Source organism: Rhincodon typus, chromosome 1 (genome assembly GCF_021869965.1).
Source record: "Rhincodon typus isolate 14 chromosome 1, sRhiTyp1.1, whole genome shotgun sequence".
In the NCBI taxonomy this organism is placed as follows: Eukaryota; Metazoa; Chordata; class Chondrichthyes; order Orectolobiformes; family Rhincodontidae; genus Rhincodon; species Rhincodon typus.
Window position 1 is genome coordinate 165,404,162 of NC_063332.1, and position 12,706 is coordinate 165,416,867.

General features: G+C 40.7%; 1 pseudogene; it reads right to left on the reverse strand.

The window, feature by feature from the left end:
- Positions 1 to 2,893: 2,893 nt before the first annotated feature.
- On the reverse strand, positions 2,894 to 4,052 carry LOC109920056 (annotated as a pseudogene).
- Positions 4,053 to 12,706: the final 8,654 nt, after the last annotated feature.

Genomic DNA, 12,706 nt, shown 5'->3' on the forward strand with positions numbered 1-12,706 from the left:
TTGGCCTGCTGTGTTCATCCAGCTCTACACCTTGTTATCTCAGATTCTCCAGCATCGGCAGTTCCTACTATCTCCCAGGAATAATATCACTAGGTCATTGCCTCCCCTATAACCATCTTTTTAAAAATATTGATTAATGGGATGAGGGTGTCACTGGCAGCATTTATTGCCCATCTCTAACTGCCCAGAGGACAGTTCAGAGTCAACCACATTGCCGTGGGTCTGGAGTCACATATAGACCAGACCAGGTAAGGATGGCAGTTTCCTTCCCAAAGGACATTGGTAAACCGGGTGGGTTTTTTTTTCCCTGACAATTGACAATGGATTCATGGTCATCATTAGATTCTTAATTCCAGATATTTTTTATTGAATTCAAATTCCACCACCTGCTGTGGTGGGGTTTGATCTCAGGTCCCCAGAATGTTATCTGAGTCTCCGGATTAACAGTCCAGCGATAATACTACTAGGCCATTGCCTCCCCCATAGTCAGTCCTAAATGGTCTACTGTGATCCAACCCAAACTGCAACTTTCTACCCTCATTTTCTGTCTCGTTCACAGTTTGTCCCAGATGCCAAAAAGACGGTGTGGCTGAGTCTTCCACCACAGTCTGAGAGTTCTGATGTACTCCACCCAGATTAGCCCAGTGCATCCTCTCCTGGGCTATTGGAAGGTCCACTATTCCTTTTAAACTGTGGCCTGATGCACTTTTTGGTGAATTCCAAAAGCACTACAATTGACTATTCACAGTGGGGACCTCTGGGAGTATATTGGCCAACCTTTCCAACCAATGAAAATGACCCATCTCATAACTTTGGACAGGATCAACATGTGGACTCAATGCAAGCTGAAATCTCACAGGCCTCTGCTAACCAGCCAATGAAGTTTTAATACATGTGCACATTTGAAATACTGTCGCTGATTGCAACTTTTCTCAGTGGCGTGAGAAGGTGGTTTTGTGCTAATTGTCCAAATTCAGTTGAGCTAATGTTACACCTGGATCAACGAAACTAGGTTGTCTTGGCTCAAAGAACAGAGAAATAATAGCTTAGCAAAAACAATGTTGCTCGTTCAGCTTGAGGTTAATCTCTGACGAGGTAAATTGAAGAAATAAACGCAACAACTGATTTTTTTTTTGATACTTGATTTGTTAAAAGAAAATCTTTGAGACCAACACTTCACCAGATGGAAGTGCGATTTCCCACATTAATATTCCACTGACCATTGGTCAAGTGGGTCCGTGCGTTATTGTTCCAGAAGGCTAAGCCAGTTGGTGTTTTATTCAGCACACTGTGGGTCCGGCTCGGGACTCCCCTGGGGGTGGGGGTTGGCTCCTTGAGTTCAGAACCATCAAATGGACTAGTGGACTTTGTCTTAAATTCTCTTTTTAAAAATTTTTTTTCTTCATTGTATTATCGTGGGAGGACTATTATTATTGACTTTTTATGTCTTTATTTTTTTAACTTATTTCTGTGCTTTTGCACTTTTGAAGGTCTGTAATGCTGCACTTTTTATTTCTTTATTTTCTAATGTTTTTCCTAAGAATGTGTACTCAAGAATCTGTACCTAGGTCCGTTTGTAGCTAAGATGGCATCGTCAATGGCGACTTGTAAACTTATCACTGCACTCATGTGAGTCCATGTGACAATAAACGCTAATTCAATTCAATTCAATTCAACTTGTTACATCAAGGGGAAGTCACACCTTCTGGCTTTGGCCAGGAGCCCAACACTAATGTTTCCCAATAAGCTGGCATGCTGACCATGCTACAAATTGGCATTTGATCACAGAAGAGCAAGACAAATGCTCACACGTGGTTTCACCAGGTTGTGGCTTGAGAAGGATGAATGCTAACACAGTTGGCCTTGCCTTTTATTTTCTGACTCTACTTACAACTGTAGAATTGTATAGCGATTGATAGAAATGTTTCAGCAGGGAGGAGGCCATTCAGCTTTGTTGAGTCTGCGTCAGCCCTATGCAAGTGCACCTTGAATCACTCAACTCCCCTGCCTCTTCTCTATTACCTTGTAAAATCTTTCTCTTCAAATGATTATCCGATTCCCTTTTGCAAACCCTGGTTGAATCTACCTCTGCCACACTCTCTGGCAATGCATTCCAAATCCGAACCACTCACTTTAAAGAAGAAGCTTTTCCATCAGGTGACCTCTGGGTTCTTTAGCCAAACATCTTAAATTGTTGGCTTCTGGCCCATGATCCTTCACCAGCAAGAACAGTTTCTCCCTATCTAACCTGACGAGAATCCTCATCATTTTAGCATCATAGAGTAATAGAGTCATACAGCCCAGAAACAAGCCCTTCAGCCCGACTTGTCCATGCGAACCAGTTTAGGTTCCCTAAACTGAGCTAGTTCCATTTGCTTGCATTTTGTCCTTATCCCTTTAAACCTTTCCTATCTATGTACCTGTTCAATATTTTGAACAAAATTATCAACCTTTTCTTCACTTATTGAATGACTAAATCATCGATGGAAATAATGAAAATCAAGAGTATTCAGTTAATAACTTGTCATAATTCCTAATTATTCAGTAAGTAATCAGTGATTATTTTACTAACGTACAACATGAAATCAAAGACCCTAAAGTTGCAGCTGACAATAGTTGAAATTCACCTAACTGGTTGAAATCTCAGAGGGCTTACACTCCCAACAGGAATGAAATGCAGAAGAGCTGCTTTCTGCCTGGATGCTAGGATGTAGACTATCTCCTAGCCTTGAAAAATCTTGCATTTCAATTCAAAGCCACAGCCAGTGGCTGGGAAATGGGGAGCTGGCCGTAGAAACCAGGAGCAGGAGTAGGCCATTCAGTCCTTCAATCTTGCTCTGCCATTCAACATGATCAGGGCTAATCCTCCATGTCATTTTTGTCTTTTTCTGTCTTAGTGAAGCTTATCTTGTTCTTTACATTTCCCTTCGCAAGTGGCTGTAACTGCCTGGTATTTTCAGCCAATTTTCTAAACAAGGCAACTAAGGAGAGCTAACTTACACATTGACATCAAATGTAGTCTTCAAGACTGCTGGTACACCCATGCATTTCCTGTTGTCATATGGAGGAGAGATTCTTTCAAAGACCTTCAGCTTGTCCAAGGCACTTGACCTCACTTTTTCCTGCACGTGACATGTCTCTTACAGCTTTCCAGAAGATTCAGCTTGATGCTCTGAAGTGATATAGGCCATTTGGATAGGATAGTTAAGAAGGCATTTAGCATGTTTGCCTTCATTGCTCAGACCATTGAGTGCAGAAGTTGGGATGTTATGTTGAGGTTGTACAGGATGTTGGTGAGGCCTCTACTGGAGTAATGTGTCCAGTTCTGGTTTCCCTGTTATAGGAAGGACATTATTAAGCTGGACAGGGTTCAGAAGATATTTACCAGGATGTTGCCAGGTATGGAGGATTTGAGTTAGAAGGAGAGGTTGGATAGGCTGGGACTTTATCACTGCAGCATAGGAAATTGAGAGGTGACTTCTTAGAGATTTATAAAATAATGAGGGGTATAGGTAAGATGATTGGCAGGTGTCTTTTCCCCAGGGTGGGGTATTTCAAGACAAGGGGGCATAGTTTAAGATGAGTGGAAAAAGATTTTTTTAAAAAATGAGGGGCAATTTTTCTTTTACACAGAGAGTGGTTCGTGTGGGGAATGAACTTCCAGAGGGTGTGGTGGATGCAGGGACAACTACATTTAAAAGACATTTAGATAGGTACAAGAATAAAAGCTGTTTGGAGCGAAATAGGCCAGATGCAGGCAGGTGGGGCTAGTTTGCTTTGGGATTATGGTTGGCATGGACCGATTGGACCACAAGATCTGTTTCCATGCTGTATGTCTCTATGACGATAAGAAGATGGGTTAGTATTCATCCTCTTGGGCAAAAAAGCAAGATACTTGAGTTTATTACGTTGCCAGAGATGTTAACCCCTTCACACCTCACCACCACTACATTAAGGCCTAGTAAGATCAGTTTGGCCACAATGGCAGTCAGATGGCCAAGGAGGTGACCTCCACCAATGCACAACAGGACCTTGTTGAAACTGTCTACCATGGTTGAGAATTTCACAGGTCTACTACCTTTTAAATGAAGAAATCTTTCCACATCTCAGTCCTAAATGGTCTATCTCTAATCCTGAGCTTGTGTGACCTGGTTCTGTCCTCCCCAGCCAGGGAAAATATCCTCCCTGCATCCAATCTGTCCAGCCCTGTTAGAATATTACACATTTCAATCAGATTCCCTTTCATCCTTCTACACTCTAGTGAATGCAGGCCCAGGTGATCCAATCTCTCCTCCCAGGACAGAATTACCATGTCCAACATCATTTTAGTGAATGTCCACTGCACCCCCTCAATGCCAAATAAATCACTTCTTATGTAGGGAGACCAAAATGTGCAATTCTGGTCTCCCTGCCACAGGAAGGATATTGTGAAACTTAAAAGAGTTCAGAAAGGGTTTACAAGAATGTTGCCCAGGTTGGAGGGTTTGAACTATATGGAGAGATTGAATAGACTGAATATTTTCCCTGGAGCGTCAGAGGCTGACAGGTGACCTTGTAGAGGTCTCTAAAATCTTGAGGGGCATGGATAGGGTAAATAGACAAGGTCTTTTCCCTGGGGTGGGGGTGTCCAAAACTAGAGGGCATAAGTTTAAAGTGAGAAGGGAAAGATTTAAAAGGTACCTAAGGGGCAATTTTTTTCATGCAGAGGGTGGTGCATGTAAGGAATAAGCTGCCAGAGGAAGTGGTGGAGGCTGGTTTCAATCACAACGTTTAAAAGACACCTGGATGAGCACAAGAATAGGAAGTGTTTGGAGGAATATGGGCCAAATGCTGGCAAATAGGACTAGATTTATTTAGGATATCTGGTCGGCATGGACAAATTGGATCAAAGGGTCTGTTTCCGTGCTGTATATCTCTATGACTCTAAAATCGAATGTGATGCTCCAAGTCTGATCTCATCAAGGCTGTGTATAACTGCAGCAGACCCATGCGTTATTGCTCTGAAAGGTTAAGTTTGTTATTTCAAATGATCACACCATGTGGCTTTGGCCAGGAGTTCGTAATTGTAAGTCTTCCAATAAGCTGGCATGTCAACCCGTGCTACAAACTGATGTTCGATCACGGGTGTGCAAGGGAAATACTCACAGTTGGTAACACCAGGATGGGACTTGAGAGGATTTACACAGTTAGCATGCTGCTCTGAAACCGCACACCTCAGTGGAGACAGCGATGCCTCTGTTTACATCTAGAGTCAAATGCCCCTTTCCACGAAGTGTTTGAAGCCTGTCATAGGGCCTCCTCTATGCTCATTGCTCGCTCTTTTCTTGAAAGATGCTTACTAAAGTTATAATGGTTGAATTCCCAGGGGCTATTCCTTGATAAATGCCACCAAGCCGATTGCAAGGAGGAAAATCCAATATTAGTCCCATCTACTAATAGAGTGTAATCCCAATAGAAGCTGGTTTCACATCCTTTGCTGGCCTCCTGACAGAAGAACTCACCCTGGACCCAATCATACGTAAGGCTCGAAGCTGGAAATTGCTTGGTACATTGAATTGAAGAGAAATGGGTTGAAAATGTTCAGTGTTCAAAGACTAAGTGAGTTTTTAAACACAAAATCCTTTTGAAGAATAAAAACATTAGGAGCAGGAGCAGCAATAGACCATACGGCTCCTCAAACTTCTCCACCATTCAATAATAATCTTTTACCACAACTTGCAAAACACTCGTGTGCTTCTTGAACGCAGCGATCAGGCAAAACTCCGGCAAAATCAACATCGACGCATCTGGACAACTAGAAAGCATCTCTCCTGCCAGGTACTGTTCTCTAAACACTGAAATGGCTAGCTTTTCAGGGAAGGACAGAGTAAACACTTGAAATGCACATTGAAGCTCTCTTTGAAACACGGAAGTATTGACATTAATGACCAGACGGAGCTTCCTACCATCACTCAAAATGGCGACAACTTCACCATCATGTTGCTTTGAGCCTCGCATTCAAAGATGCGGCAGAGTGGTGGCGGGGAAGGAAAGAAAAGGCAGAAAATCCTGCATTCAGATATGTTTGCTCCGAGATCCACAGGTCAAGAATTGGCTTGTTCAGTCACATGAAGACCAAGGACAGAAACCTATGATCCTGAGTAGACGTCATCCTCAATTAGAGCGACAGCCAGCGATGACCACCATCCCTGTGAGCCCTACGTCACCTGTATTAGTGGCATAGATTTCCAAATGAGCTGTGAGTATTTCAGGCCAAAAATGTCTGATTCAAATGACTTCAGGTTCACATGAAGTTCAGGAGAAGTATCCACAATTCTGATCTCTGTATATAGACAGACCTTCTCTATCCTGTCTGGCTAGGGAGAAATGTTCATGTTGCTGTGTGATTATTTGACAGGAAAAGGTAGGTAGGTGAAAGAGTTATTTTTACTTTTAAAATTGGGAGCTCAGTGGTTTTGTGAGGAGGAGGTGGCATCTGTATTCCCAGGCAATATTATTTATATTCCTGTGTGTTTATTACTGTGTTCATGTTACCCTGTGGTCCAGTGAAAGCGGGTTGAGCCTGTATTGTATGTATGCTGAAGGTGGGGTGGAGAGTAGAGTCAACTTTATTTTACCTGCTCTTTAGAAACAGTTGTGTCTGTTCTGGGTGGTAATCTAAGAGATGTGAGTTAGTTTGTGTTGAGATCCCTGCGGTTCAGTGGTGAGCTGTGCTGTTCTCACTGTAATCTACTACGGAATATAATTCTTGTTACTGGTGGCATTCACCCAGCTCTTTGACTCAGGGCCTGCTCCTGAAGTTGAATTCACACAGATATTGATCTCGATTCCAGTCCTAAACCACAGACTTTTACAGTGCAGAAGTCATCTCTGAGCATCAGCTTAGAAGCAATGCTAAACAAATCCCATTTACCCTGAGTTCACCCAGACAAGTTCATGAGAAGTTTACCATTTATCAGTACCAATGAATCACGACGAAAAATCTTCCAGATCGTCACCATTGCAGCTATCTACCATATTAAACATCCTCCATGCAAACAACTCGGTAGAACAGGCCAACTGGCTAATGTAAGCAAGATTCCTTGTCTGTCTGATCAGCTAAACAAATTGCCCAATTGTTAAGTACTTCTGATTGACAATCATCACAAACGCTAATCTATCAATGTCCCCTCCTGCTACCACACTTCAGTTAAAATACATGGCTCCTGAAACACATCCATTGCTTATGTAAACTCTTGAAGACTCAAGGAGAAAGAAGCTTACTGTACCTCACAGTCATTTTCTGAACCATAATATTTTTGCAGAACAACTCATCATTTAGCGTTTCTGCTCTGACAATATTTACATTTGACTAGAGTTATAAATATTCGCCTGACCAAACTACGTACTGTCCACTTGGTCGATTTCACTGACACCAGGTCTCATAGCCCTCAAAAAATAACTTATATGTGGTAATATTGCCGAAAGTTCATTGGCATCCTTAGCAGTGTTCTCCCAAAGTAGAAATGGAGACTGAGTTATGTATTCAGCATTATGGATGATTTACTGGAACATGATGCCATTGTAACAGCATAACCTAGTTGGAAATGGATTCTTCAAGGTATAATAAGAAATTTCAGCAAAATTATTGTTTAAAAAATTTGCTGAAAAAAAGCAGACATCATGCCAAAGCTTTCATTTTGTCGATGATGGCATTGGACAAGTCAAATCCCAGTGTAAAACCTAACTTGATAAATCATAAGTTTAATTTTTGAAGTCGGTTACTGTGGTGAATGGTAACTGAATGTATTCACGCATGAGACAGCCAATGTTCCTTAACAACAGGGGAATCACGATGGCTCAGTGGTTAGCACTGCTGCCTCACAGTGCCAGGGACCCAGGTTCAATCCCAGCCTTGGGTGCCTGTCTGCGCAGAATTTGCGCATTCTCCCTGTGTCTGCATGGGTTCGTTCCAGTTTCCTCCCACAGTCCAAAGATGTGCATGTTAGGTGAATTAGCCATGGAAATTCAGGGTTACAGGGATAGGAGAGGGGTGTGGGGGTGGAATGCCATTTAGAGGGGTAGTGTGGGCTAAATGGCCAGCTTCTACACTGTAGGGATTCTATGAAAAGAATACAAGATCATTACTAAAAAACAAACAAAGCTATATACATTCCAGTTTAGAAGCATTTTAACTTAACTAGTAAGGCATATTTAAACCTGTTCCCCAGCAGTTTCCTTTTACAGTGTTATGCCCAGACCCCAAGTAACTTTTCCCCAATTTGTAATAGCTCCAGACAGGATATCCCAAAGTATTCAGCTCCCAGGTGAGGAAGGATTGGTTATTCACAGCTCCCTCGATTGGTCACAACAAGATTGATTTAAGAAGAGTAAGTTACCTTGTGAATATCTTTCTCCAAGATCCAAATGAATCATGTTTTAAAAGGAGCCATTTTAATTTAATTAATTGAATTAAATTTTAAGCCAATTTGCAAACATGGGCATTTTGAGTATGGTCACCGCTCTGCTTGTTGCAAACAGCCAAAGGGACATGCTGTTTGACACAATCTCTCAGCATTCACTGGGGCTTTTGTACCGAGCATGACACCAACTCTGAAATTCCCACATTATGTTACTTGCTTATGAGGTAGGAAGAACATCTTTTTGGCTTCAACCATCCAACAGGAAACTTCCAAACATCCAACATTTTCTATCTTTCACTAGGTAAACAAAGATATTCAAGAAGAGTCAAATGGGAACTTTCTCCTTGTTGTCTTTGGTTTCCAATTACCTAGAACTCCTACAAGCAACTCTTTACCACTGGGAGAGTTTCCTCGTCAGCCATCCTGCAGAAGGCATTGTTAAACCACTTTGTCCATAGACATGGAAAAATCCAGTGGAAGCCCATGGTTCGACTCAAGGAACTGAGGACAACAGAACTGACAGATCACTTAATTTACAATATTGCAAAAATTCATCTTTCCACACACAGATTTTGAAATGTTTTCAAACATCTCAAAAATGCTTTGTTATTAATAGTGAAAACAGCTCTTTGATCTTCCATTTGGAGTTGCATGAGAATCCTAGATGTTACAGTTTCTGGATATCTTGGTTTGGAAGTTTAGGTTCTGGGATCTAGTAATGGGCAAGGTAGGACACGTTTCCTACTCAAAATTTCACCTTTGTCTAGTTATGTTGCAATATGTTCCAAGGGATCAGAGTGGCTCCATTCATTTAATCATCAGTAATTATGGGACCTGAGACGGAGTATGAAACAATAGAAAGGGTTTTATTTAGAAGGGCAGTAGTATAGTAACTGGTACATTGAAGAAAGGATATGCGGAAAAATTTCCTGAATGATACCTCCTATGTAATTAGGGGTTTTTCTTTATGTTGTGACAAGCGCTGCAGTGGAGCTATTTGATAAACCAAAGAAATAAAATTAATTTAATCTTTTCTTAAATTTTGGCCTCAAAGACAATCCCCAAAAGACAATCCACTAATCTAGAATAGTCTGCCCATTTGCTGCCAAAGGTAAGTACAGTTGAACTCAATCTTCCTGCAATTGACCTTTGTAAGGAATTATCATTTACATCTTTTTGCTGAGAAAATTTGTCTTTGAACATATTTGATTGATTTCTCTTTTCCCCAATTACCTGTGGCAACTTTACAGAACAAAATCTGAAACTCAGGTGAATCACATAACTGGAGTTCCACTGAAATTGCAGGAGTAGATTGTAATTCATGGAAAGAAAGAGAAGTTTTAAAATTCCTATAGTACCTCACACATGACCTCACAATGTACCCCAAAAGACTTTACAACCAATAAAACACTCTTCAAAGTTTAAGTTACTCTTATAAGATAGGAAATGTGGCAGCAATTTGCACACAGCAAAATCCCTCGTAAAGCATGAGCTAAATGACCAGAAATCAGTTCTGGTGACAAAAACAAAGTTGCTGGAAAAGCTCAGCAGGTCTGACAGCATTTGTGAAGGAAAAAACAGAGTTAACGTTTCGGGTCCATTGACCCTTCCTCAGAACATCCAGTGGACCCGAAATTCCAGCAACTTCTGTTTTTGTTCCTGATTTACAGCATCTACAGTTCTTTCGGTTTTTATCAGTTCTGGTGACGTTGTTTGAGAGGTAAATATTGAGTAGGACCTCAAGGACACCATTTCTGCTCTGCTTTGGTTTGTGCATTGGGAGCTTGACCCAGAGGTGATGAGACAAGCAAAACAATATTCTACAGTGCACCTTCAAAAGAAGTATGCCTTTACTTCTCTGTTATTCATACAATTTATATAGGAACATATGTCATGCAGTTCCTTGCCATTCAATGAGATCTTCGATGAACTGTGACCTATCTCCATATACTTGCTTTTGGCCCATAACCTTAATACTTTTGGTTAACAAAAATATACCTATTTCAGATTTAAAATGATCAACTGATCTAGCATCAACGACTGTTTGTGGAAGAGAGTTCCAAACCTCTATCAACCTCTATCAAACATCTCTCTTGAATGGCCTGCCCTAACTTTAGACTTTGCAAAACTCAGCTGTCCCACAAAGGTAATTTTTCTGAAGCCAAGTTACAATATTATATGCAGCAAGCAATTTAGAAAATAGGCTATCCCGTAGTAAAAGTGAAATAATGGCTTACATTTGCTGATCTCAACACAAGCTGAAGGAAATAAATCAATCTAGGGCCTAGTGGTATTATCGCTGGGACTGTTAATCCAAAGATCCAGGTGATGTTCTGGGGACTTGGATTTGAATCCTGCCATGGCAGATTGTGGAATTTGACTTAATTTCTTAAAATAAAATCTGAAATTAAGAGTCTATTGATGACCATGAATCGATTGTCAGAAAAAAACACATCTGGTTTGCTGATGTTCTTTCAAGAGGGAAACTGCCATCCTTGCTTAGTCTGGCCTACATGTGACTCCAGACCCACAGCAACGTGGTTGACTCTCAACTGCCATCTGGGCAACTAGGGATGGGCAATAAATGCTGCCTAGCCAGTGAATAAGTCAAAAAAAGAATTGGCTCCGTTATAACAAAACTTTATTTTCAATTCCAAACATAACTTTAAACAACTTCTACTTTACAGTTTTTTCTTTGTTTCCTTAATCTCTAGTTAATCACCGAAAATTTCCACAACATCCACATTTCACTGGGTATTGCTCTCAAAACAAGTCAGAACATTACCTGTCACTTATCACTGCAATGACTTGAGCGCAAAGTCCCAGCTGACTCTCCAGTGCAGTACTAAGTAAGAACAGTATGGTCAAAAGCTCAGGGAGCAATTGAGCACAATGAAAGAGGAATACAGCGTGAACTTGGAACTCATTATTAAGAGTGGGTGTCAGTTAGATGGTGAAAGGGCATTCTTTTTCAACATCAGTTCCACTAGTAATTATTATTAAATTGACCTAACTATAGCCCTAAACAATAATAGCAATCTAATACCTAACTGAAATGTCAGGTTTATGAGATTTCAACAGCAGACAATATCACAAACAACAAAGTCCTTCAACATGTTGAGCTCAATAGCATGGAGACTGTCCTGTTGGATAAGCATGGCTTCTGTTTGAATGACTACAGATTTGTTATCAAGAACTGTCTCAGGACAGATAACATCAGCACAAACGATGCCATGCTACCTTACAAACTTCAGCCAGATGGGTCTTCTCTCTTGGGAAGACTCTTGTGGCTGACTCCCCCTTGTGGAGCAAGGATTGGAATTTGGTTCAGCACTTTCCAAAGACATTCTCTGCCATTCTTGCAAAGATCCAACTTCTCAGAGGAAGCTCAGATGTTCTCCATGCACCAACAAGGGCAACATGACCGTCAGTTCTGTGGAAATCCATGCTGTTCTCGTATCAGACTCTTCATTTAAGGCCTACAGGATTCATTCACTTACAGCTTGCACATATTTGAATAACAAGGTATCTGTCACCAATTGAAGGAACTTCATTAATAAAACACAAAATAATTTCCTGGCAATTTTGTATGAAGTATACCACATACATTTTATGCATCTAAGGAATCATTTAAGTTTAACCACAACAATCTTAACAACAACTGGAATTGAAGAAAATGGCACTTTCCTCAATTAACAGGAAAATACATGCCTGGACTTCGTGGGAGTGATAGAAGTTTTAACTAGTACATTTATAGCTAAGTTATATCCAAAGGTCACTAGAAACCTAAGTGGCCACTCTGAGTGAATCCAGTTTTTATTCTCACTATAAACCAAAACTTAATCCTTTCCATTTGCGCTAATATTTCACATCTATCCACGTCATTGGCTCTGACAGATTTTATGTCCTGTCCCAAACCAGATAGATTGCTTTTGCTGTTAAGCTACTTGTGGTTTCAGTTGAAATGGATTAAATGGTTGTATGTGTATCCATGTTTTATACAAGTGCAATAAAATCCTCATTTAAAACAAAAATCTGTTTGAAACCTGCAGATCTCAAATCTTTAAATATGCAATGAATTTTAATTACAAATTCATGTTGCAATTTCCATGAAGTGTGTGTGTGTGTGTGTGTGTGTGTGTGTATTAGTGTGTGTTTGTGTGTATGTGTGTGTATGTGTGTGTGTATATGTGTGTGTGTGTGTGTGTGTGTGTGTGTATGTGTGTGTGTGTATTAGTGTGTGTGTGTGTGTGTGTATGTGTGTATGTGTGTGTGTGTGTGTGTGTGTGTATGTGTGTGTGTGT